This window comes from Octodon degus, unplaced genomic scaffold (genome assembly GCF_000260255.1).
Source record: "Octodon degus isolate 3935 unplaced genomic scaffold, OctDeg1.0 scaffold00041, whole genome shotgun sequence".
Taxonomy (NCBI): Eukaryota; Metazoa; Chordata; class Mammalia; order Rodentia; family Octodontidae; genus Octodon; species Octodon degus.
In genome coordinates, this window is record NW_004524617.1 from 13,162,753 (window position 1) to 13,173,468 (window position 10,716).

Genomic DNA, 10,716 nt, shown 5'->3' on the forward strand with positions numbered 1-10,716 from the left:
ATCTCATTCGTGGAGTTCTGATCATTTTGGTCCCTCTCTAGAACATCTTTCAGTAGCCTGTGTAGGGTTGGCTTTGTCATCATGAAATTCTTTAGCTGTTCTTTGTCATGAAAGTATTTCACTTCTCCATCAAACTTGAAACAGAGTTTTGCAGGGTATAGTAGTCTGCGCTGGAATTTGTTTTCATAGAGGACTTGAAGTACTCTGGTCCATGCTCTACTTGCCTGCATGTTTTGTGAAGAAAAATTGGCCATAATTCTGATGGGATTTCCTTTGAATGTAATCTGCTTCTTTTCTCTAGTGGCTTTCAGTATATTATTGTTGTGCTGAATTTCTGGGATCTTGACTATGATATGTCTCGGTGTGTTTTTCATTGGGTTGAGGTTACTTGACGTTCTGTATGCTTCAGTTACCTGGATATCAGATTATTTCCTCGTATTTCGGAAGTTTTCTGCTATTACTTCTGCCCATATTTTTAATGTCCTTTTTATTGACTCGTTCTTTCTCATTGATGCTTATTAATCTCACATTGTTCATCTTTCCATCCTCTTGCAGGTGATGGATTATTTTTTCCTGCATCCTAGTTGTTTTTAAGAGATCCTTTGTTACCTTTTTACTAAATGCACCAGCGTCTTCAAGATCTGATATTCTGTCTTTACTTTCACTTAAACTGTTTTGCAAACTTGTGATTGAGATTTTAATTTCCTCTATATCTCTTTGACTCCGCTTCATGAGATCTATTTCTTTCCTGTATTGCTCATTCAAGGAATCCGTCATTTTTCTTATCTCCTCTATTTTTTATCAATGTCTTCTTTAGAAACAGTTATTAATTCTTTTACTGCAGTGTTTTTTTCAGATTGAGTTTCCTCCCTATGTTTCTGTAGTTGATTCTTTACTTCAGATGCTATGAGTTCTGAGAATTCTTTATTTCAGAAAAGAATTCCTCTCTGAGTTCCTCTATAACTTTCTGCTGTTGCTTATTTACTATCGACGCTATTAATTTGTACATTTGAGCTGAGCTAGTAGAAAAGAATTCTGCTCTGAGTTCCTCGATGACTTTCTGCTGTTGCTTATTTACTATCGACGCTATTAATTCATACATTTGCGCTGAGCTAGTGTCCTCTGCACTTGTTCTGGGTGGGCATTGGGTTTTGTCCATATGTTTCTGCATTTGATTCTTTACTGCAGATGTTAATTCAGGGATTTCTTTTTTCATTTCCAATCTGAGTTCCTCTACCTTTTGGCAGCTGTATCTTTATTTCAGAAGCCGTTGATTCATTGCTTTCAGCTGTGTGATTCCCAATTTGTTCTGTGTTAGTGTCCTCTGCACTTGTTATGGGTGGGTTTGTGGTCTGAGATTGCATTTTGCTCCTTCTTATTGTCGTTTTGTGTAGCACTGTCTTCTGACCTTTGTTGTAGATCTGTGTTGCAGTTATAGCCTTAGCACCTACTGAAGTTCAGGTATAGATCTACAAAGTTTGGATTTATCCAGCTGTGCCTGGCTTGGGTCTGGCTGCTGTGCTCAGTTCCTTCCTGTTGCTCCCCTTGGGGGTGAACCTGTTGTGCCCCTCTGGCTCCTGGACTAGCTGGGTGGTTCTGTCCCCTACACTCTCTTCAGGGATTGCAGCTGAAGGGTTTCACCCCAGGCCTGTATGCCAGGCCTGAGCTGAGTCTGGGGGGACAAGGTGGAGTAGGGCAGAGAGGCAGCTCTCTCACACACTCACCGGGCCTGGACTAGGACTGGATCTGGGGGTTCCCAGAACGCGACAGAAATTCCTACTCTGTGGGCAGTGAGGGGGTACTACGGAGTGATGGGTGCATCCCAAGAGGGTGAAAGAGGGTGTCACCCAAGCTGTGCCTGGGCTGAGACCAGTAGGTCCCACTGGCGCAGGGTAGCTGGAAGCTCTCCCACACTCTCACTTAGCCTCGTCTAGGACTGGTCTGAGGGTTCCCAGTACGGGGCAGAGATTCCTACTCAGCGAACGGGGTATGGGAGGTGCTGCGGAGTGGTGGGGGGCATCCCAAGGGCGTGGAAGAGGGTCTCACCCATGCTGTTCCTGGGCTGGAACCAGTAGGTCCCGCAGGCACAGGGTAGTTGGAAGCTCTCCCACACACTCACCAGGCCTGGGCTAGGACTGGGTCTGGGGGTTCCCAAAATGGAGCAGAAATTCCTACCCGGTAGGCGGGGTGGGGGAGGTGCTGTGGAGTGTTGGGGGGCGTAGCAAGGGAGTGGAAGAGGGTCTCACCCATGCTGCGCCTGGGCTGGGACCAGTAGGTCCCACCGGCGCAGGATTGCCAAAAGCTGTCCCACACACTCATGGGGCCTGGGGTAGAACTGGGTCTACAAATAATATTTTATTCAATGTAATTTTTCATTTCTGCGTGAATATTCAGGAGGGACAATATTGAAACACATGTAATGTTTATGTTTAGCATTTTTAATTTTACTTTTAACTTTTTTGATACAATGTCTCGCTATGCAGTTTGGATTTATAGTAATCTTCTTGTCTCAGTGCCCCCTAGTACTGGATTACAGGCGTGCACCACCTTACCTGGTATTGGTGGACAGTTCAGCAATCCCTAGGGGCCGGGCCAGTGTGGCCTATAGTACAGGAGATCAAACTTGGGACCTTGCAATTGCCAGGCAGGCACTTATGCTGCCATGCTATCTCCCGAGCCCTGTGTTTAGCTGTATAAGAAACTTCCAACCTGTTTTCTAAAGTGCTTGTACCATTTTGTATTCTCAGCAGCAATATTGCAAATTACAGTTGCTCCACATCCTTGTTTGCATTGGTATTATTAAGCTTATTTTGTTATAACAATTTTAGTAAGTGCCTAGAATATCTCACTATGGTTTTAATTTGAATTTATCTAAGAACTAATACTGCTGAAATCTTTATATGAGTTTATTTTGTACCTACACATGTTTGGTGACATGTCCATTCAAGTATATTGCCTCAGAGTGCTGATGTAGCTTAAAGGTAGAGCACTCTCCTAACATGTCCAAGGATTTGATTCCTAGCACTAAAAAAAAAAACCCTGCCTTTTTTTTATTGGGCTATGCTACTTTATTTTTTTTCTTTGTTTAACTTTTGATTTTCACAAATTGCATTTTATTTTATTTTTTAATAATATTATTGAGAAACAAATAGCAATGAGACAGTTTCAAAAGCAAATAGTAGGATAGTTTCAAAACTTAATACATTGCACATTGTTGTCTTAGTGGTTATTCACTGTACAAGAAGCAGACATGATATCCTGCCCACAAACATTACTAGAACAAATCTTTTTATTCATTGAATTACGAGAATGTAGCTGTATTTCTATCGTAACTGTTTTGAATATACAGATACAAAATGATCCTTCACTTGTATCCTTTTTTGTTTATTTTTGTCAGAGAAGGGTATTCTGTTGTCATTTACATATAGGTGCATGAATTCAGCAAACTATTCCAATGTAGTCTGTAGTCCATAATAGTAGTGGGTTTTCTGTAAGACTGGCAATGTCAGAAGTTGTTGACTTGAGCCTTTTACAGCTCAGTATATTAATATGGCTTTACTTTTTATACTTCGTGTTTTTGGGTTTTTTTGGCCATAGTTTTATAGATAAACAAATAGCAATGAGACAGTTTCAAATCAAATAGGTAGGACAGTTTCAATAATTAACACACTGTATACATTCTTCTTAGTGGTTAATTGCTGTACAAGATGCGGACTTGAGATCCTATTTACAAACACCATTAGAACAAATCACTCTATTCATTAACAGAATGTAACTATATATCTATCCCAACCACTTTAAAAACACAGATACAAAATGGACATTCATCTGTATATCTTTTTTTTGTTAAGTTCCATTATTTGAATATTATAGGTGTGTAAACTCAGCAAAATTATACTTCGTTTTTATACTTTTCTGCTGGATGGTTAAGACCAAGATAAAGCAAGACCTATATAACAAGAAATGTAACTTTTGTAGCTGCCAAGTTCAGTCATATCCCCTCAGGATTTACCCTGAAACCCTGTACCACAGTTTGTAGTCCTTTGTCAGTGTCAGTCTTGTGGATGAGTCACGGCCATTGCTTGACCAATTTTCACTCTGTGAAAGCCTGAGAGCATGTTTTTTCTCCATGTGACTCTCCTTAGGCACACTCTACATCATCGATCACTTTCTTCTTTAGCCTAGGGCTAAATTCCTTGATCAGAAAATTTGGGACACAATTGAGTTACATGATTCTACTTTAAATCTTTTAGGGGATACCTGCTTACAAATATTTTCTCTTTGTCTGTACCTATTTTTCATTTTCTTAATAAAGTTCTGAAGAGAGGAATTTAACTTTGATAAAATCCAGCTTGCGCAAGGACCTGAGTTCAATCCCCAGTTCTGAAAAAAAAAATCCAGCTTGTTTTATTTTTTTATTTTAAAAAGGTAAAATAAAACAAATAACAGGAACAAAGAAACAAGCAGCATAAAACAATATAAGTGGTACAGAATTTCAAAACTAGAATAAAAATTAACAATTGTTGGTATATTACATATTGTTATTATCAGATTTGTTGCTCAGATTGCCAGGTATAAGTATGTAAAATTGATCAAACAATTAAACATTAACATCCCCCCCTTTTTTTGGCGGAACCAGGGATTGAACTCAGGCCCTTGAGCTTGCCAGGCAAGCAATTATTCTACTGAGCCATCTCCCCAGCCCCTTAAAATCCCCCTTTTCAATAACCCTTAATTCTTTTCCTTGTACTTTTTACTTTTTACTTTTTAATTTAGTGTGTGTGTGTGTGTGTGTGTGTGTGTGTGTGTGTGTGTGTGTGTGTGTGTTTGAAACAGGATCTCATTATTTAGCCCAGGGGGGCCTCAAAGTCATGATCCTCCTGCCTCAGCCTCCCAAGTGCTGTGCTTAAAGGTATGTGCCACTGCCCCCAACTTTATTATTTGAGTTTTTCCTGGATTGTGTTTTTGGTATCAGATGTAAGAAACCTTTGACTAACCCAAGGTCACAAGATATTTTTTCTTTTTTTTTTAGTAGTTGTATAATATTAAACTCTACTTTTCAGTTATGGTCCATTTTGAATTCATCTTTGTATAAGATGTAAGGTATGAGTCAAGGTTCTTTGGTGTTTCTGTCTGTGTGTGTGCCTACTGATACCCAAATGTTCCAGCCTGCTCAATTGATTTGTCTTAGTTGACCATGTATGTGAGGCCCTATCTCTAGATTCTTCCTCATTGATCTATTGATCTAGCTTTGTGCCAATACTAAGTCTTAGTCATGGTAGCTTTATAATATGTTTTTAGTGATTGCTTCCCAACTTTCTTCCTTTTTTGCCTTGGAAGTAGTAGATGGTCTCAGAAACCTTTTCTTCCCCTAGGAATAGTGGAGAACTAAGGAGCAATTTCAAGAAGAAGGGTAACCTTTTATAACACTCACTTTATACATAGTGAGGACAATAGACTGGAGCAGGGTTAGAAGGGTTAGGAAGGAATTGCAGGGCCCCACTGATAACAGATGAGTTCAATATTAGTGAAGTTCTTAATAGCATGCTTGAGCTAGGTCTCAGGTAGACTGAACAGACCTTGGTAATCAATTGATTATAGTTGAAAATAACAACAAAGAAGAACTGAATTTGTTGCTTAGTCTCTAGTTTAAGAGGTCCAGTGACTCCTGGTCTTGGTATTGTATTGTCTTAGTCTCTGTCTCATTGCTGGGACAAAATACTGGACATTCACAGGTTACAGGTTTATTCTGGCTCATACATTATAGAGGTTTCAGCCCGTAGTCAGCTAGCTGCAAGGCAGGGCAGCATACCAGAGGGCATGGCAAAGAGGGAACAGTTTGTGGCACAACAGGCAGGAAGTAGTGTGACTTCCTTCTTTCCCTTTTTATTCCATCCAGACTACAAGCCTATTGGTTGGTGCCACCCACACCTAGTGAGGCTTCCCTATTCAATGCAATCATCATCCACACCCAGAACTATGCTAAACTGATCAGTAGACTAATCCCATATCGCACACCCATGATCCAGTATCACATCTATGATCCAGTCACTCCCAAAAGCCCTAACTATGAGTATATGGGGCTTTAGGGGGACATCTAGATGTAAGCCACAGCACACATTTAATTGAAAATCTTTGGGAGCAAGAGGACAGGTTAAGATTGTTATAGAATGGTGACATTCTTCAGACTGTAAGTTTCTAGGAGAACAGAAAGTACAATTTTTGCTCACTACTGCTTATCCAGAGAATACTGCAGTGTCTCCTATATAATTAGAATTTTGTGGTAGATATAATAACAATCCTCAAAGATGTCTGCATCCTAATCCTCAGAACCTGTGAATATGTGATCTTCCAGAGCACAGAGGACTTTTTAGGCATAACTAAATTAGGGGGCTTTGGGTAGGAGTGTTATCCCTGATTCTCTGGGTAGGTCCAATATAATCACAATGATCCTTATAAGGAAAAGATGAAGGAGAGAGGGATGGAGGGGAGAGGAGTAGAGACTTGAAAATGTCATGTTAAGGGGGGAACTACCCACTCGGCCCCCACCTCCTGTCCCTCTCTTGGGACAGGAGCTTTCTTTCTTTCAATAAATATTCTGCTCATAAAAAAAAAAGAAAATGTCATGCTGCTGGCTTTGGAAATAGAGAAAGAGTCTATGGTCGTACCACCCTGAATATGCCTGATCTCACCTGAAAATGGAGGAAAAGATCATGAGTCAAGGAATGCAGATGCTGAAAAATATGAGGAAACAGATTTCCCTTAAAGCCTCCAGAAAATTTTAGCCTTGTCATAACCTTAGTTTTGTTGGTTTTGGTTTTGGTTATGGTTATTTTTTGACTCAAAATTGAGATCTATTTCAGGCTCTAACTTCCAGAACTGTAAGTAATCAATGTACTCTGTTTGCAGTCACTACCTTTGTGGTAATTTTTAAATAGCAGCACTGGTGTCTTAGCCTGTTCATGCTACTCCAATGAAATACCTTAGACTAGGTAATTTATGAACAACGAAAATAGATTTCTCACAGTTCTGGAAGCTACAAGATCCAAAATCAAGTTGCCAACTAATTTAATGTCTAGCAAGAAGCATTCCCCTTAGATTGTGCCTTGTAGCTCCATCTTTACATGGCAGATGATGCAGATAAACTCCCTCAGGCCTCTTTTCTAAGGGCACCAATACCATTGATAAGGTTTGAGTCCTTATAAACTAATCACCCCAAGTTTCCACCTCTTAGTACCAAGACCTTGGGGTTAGGTTTTGGTATAATATGATTCAAACCCAGGAGTGGGGGCTACATGCAATTTTTCATAGAACATCTAACAACTTTAATTTGATTTTATTAAATGCTTTAGATCCAAGATCTTAAGTCTCAGGAATATACTAGTGAGAGGTACAATGTCTTTGGGGATGCTGAGCAAACCTAATATGAATAATACTGTGGAAGGAACTCTGATTTTGAAACTAAGCATGATTATTTGATCTGCTTGCGTTTGCTCTGGTTCTATGAGCTTTGACAAGTTTTAAGACCATTCTGGGTCTCTATTTCTTCATCTACAAAATTAAGACTATGGTGGACTCCAAGGATTAAGGCATGACAGCACCCAGTATGCAGCGAGCATTGCATAAATAGTAACCATTGGGCCAGCCAAATAGCTCAGTGGATTAAAGCTCCTGCAAGCAGGCATAAGGGCTGGTTTCAATCCCCCCGGGGCGCACTGAAATAGCAATTGAGACTGGGCATTGTGGAGTGACGAGAGCATGCATATAATCCCAGCTCTTGGGAGGCTGTAAACAGGCGGATCACTACGAGTCCAATGTAGTAGTGAGACCCTGAACACCCTGTAGACCCTTCCCTAAAAAAATACAATAAATAAATAAATAAATAGTAACCTTGTCATTTCTGTAAAACTAAATGTGATTGAAAAGCAGGTAATCTCAGTTTATTCAATTTCATTTTACGTCATTTGATTAGCCTTGATTCTGTTATACATGCAGGGCAGGGAGGTGGAGGAGTTGAATGTAAGATGCAATTTGAAGGCAGAGAGACATTGTCAGACTCTGTACTGGGGAAGTGAACAAGCCAAAAGCCCTGGAGCAGCAGAACATCTCCCTATAGACCTCTGAGGGGCAAATGGGCAGCTGTTGCCTCCTCCTCCATCCAGTTAGCAGTGGCCTTGGGGAAGGACACATGTAAATGACATGTTAGCAAGAGGTGCATCTTAGTGTGTGGGGTGTGGTGTCTCAGACAATAAGCTTTTATCTTTCCCCTTAGATTAAAATGCTACATAGAAGCTTTTGGGCTTCCTAACATTTCTATGAAAAATTGCAGATGCTTGAGCAAGGACTTCAGGAATCACTCCTCCCCTATCTCTAGTTCTTTTTTATTTTAATTTTATTGAAAAAATATGAATGAGACATTTTCAAAGCTGATTAATAAGACAGTTTTGATAAACAACCTGCCTCTAGTTCTTACCAAAGGAAAACACTTATTTAGGTGAGGCTTACAGCCCATTAGAACCTCAATTAGCAGACCCTCGGAACAATGGAAAGAGGAAAATCCCAAGAAAAGGTTCAGATCCAAAATGTATTCATACTCATGAACTATAACAAAAACAACACTCATGATTAAGATCCCGAAGCAGAACAAGATTAGCGTTACTCTGAGCTAAATGTTTGAGCCTCCCCAAAATTCTTATGTTGAAATGCAAGCCCCAAATGTGATGTACTAGGAAGGCCTTTGGGGTCATAAGGATGGAGCCGTAATGAATGGATTATTATCTCTGTTAAACACATCCCAGAAAGCTCCCTTCCTCTGCTGCCATGAAAGCGAAAACAAGAGGTGCTATCTCCTATTAAGGAAGCCCTTGTCAGATACTGAATGTGCCACACTGAACTTCCCATCCTCCAGAGCTGTTAAAAAGATATTTCTATAGTTTATAAGCTACCCAATCTATGGTAGTTTGTTATAGTTCAAGTGAACTAAGCAAACATCATGATTTAAAGACTCAGTTACATTCACTATACCATATCTGCCGAAGTGGCAAAGTAGATTCGTGTTTCCACTTAGAAAGGCTTCCAAGGAGAAAAACTGAAGGCAAAACCCTTTTTCACTATCCACAACACTATGGTGCCTAAATCAATCCATGCAATGCATAGTTTCACAACAACTACCAAATATAGCTTTGAAAATTGGAGTTAGGGCTGGGGAGATGGCTTAGTAGAATAAGCGCTTCCCTGGCAAATGCAAGGGCCTCAGTTCAGTCAACGGGTCTGCTAAAAAAGAAAAAAAAAAGAAAGAAAAAAGAAAATTGGAGTTATACTTGACACTCGGAAAAATAAAATTATATATATATATATATATATATATGTTTCTACATATTTTATATATAAACACTAAAATTTTGTGTGTATTTTAAGTGGGGTATATAGAAGCACAGTATAGATACATAACCATAAGAACAAATAGCAGACTTCACTATAGATATAACTTTAATATTTACTGATTAAAATTTCATGTATATTAAATCTCACTATTTTACCTTATTTAAAGAAATTCCTGTAGATAAATTACCTCCTGTTTAGTCATCTTACATTTTGAAAAGAGTAAAAAAGTGCAATATTTTAAAAGAAAAAAATTGTGTCATTAGATCCATTTTAATAAGGCTGACTAATGTTACTAAGTATATAACACTGTCTAATACCAAATTACAGTCAAAATAAATTGCTAAGAAAAGATGATAACCTTAGCTATAATTTTAGTTTTGTCAGGTATAAAAGCTGGATATGACTCTTGGCCTACATTTTTCTGGAAAGATCGTTCATTATCCGTTCATCTGGCTCACAGCATCAGTGCTTTGTGCCATCACCATTTTGATAACCATCTGGTCTTTACAAGTCCAAGGTATGAAGGTGTCTTCTCTTGAAAGTGCCTCTCACATCCGGTGTGACATTTAAACTCCAAGTGTAACCCATACATTACCTTTCCCTTACTCTCTTTAAAGGTGACTTTTTAAAAATTATACTTGGAGAAAAAGGGATCTGTCACCTGTCTGCTCCTGAGTCACCCACTTGGCCCCTCCTTTTCTGCTTTCCGAGCTTAGGCTTTGGGCTCCCAGCTATGGCCCTGTCTCTTCAGGTGATGATGCTGAGGAGTGGTGCAGGGCTGGCCGCACACCATGCCTTGCCCTGACTTCATAATGATTCCCCTGAAGGAGAACAGAAGCAATAGAAGATGGGCAGGCAGGAGGCAAGGAAGTCATGGCCAAAAAGTATACTTTTTAAGAAGACTGCAACTTCCAGGCCTCAGCAGAGGTGATCCACCACTAACAGACCATAAACTGGCTCAATTAAGAAAGCAAGGCTGCGAAAAGTAAGGAGTAAGCTGAGAGAATCAAAGAATGGTTAAACATTTAAAAATAACCACCCAAGTAGATCGAGGTTGGTGTTTGCAGAATCGCTGCAACAAGCTCGTGCTGTTCCTCACCTTTAGGTCCTCTTCACCCCAGAAGGCAAAGCACATGTCATTTCTGAGCTGCATGATGGCAGCACCACAGAAGAAAGAATGTGGAAAGGGACCAAAGAAAACTTTTGCCCCCACCTATACAAAAATTGCATAGCATGATGCCTCATAGCCCTGATTTACCCATGGAGGCTCCAGGGGTTGGCTCCCCAGAGGCTGAGACCAAGCCAAGCCAACCGAAGTCCAGGGTAGAGAAG

General features: G+C 39.9%; 1 pseudogene; it reads left to right on the top strand.

The window, feature by feature from the left end:
* Nucleotides 1–10,538: 10,538 nt before the first annotated feature.
* LOC101571591 overlaps nucleotides 10,539–10,716 on the top strand; it is a 5,799-nt pseudogene continuing 5,621 nt past the window's right edge.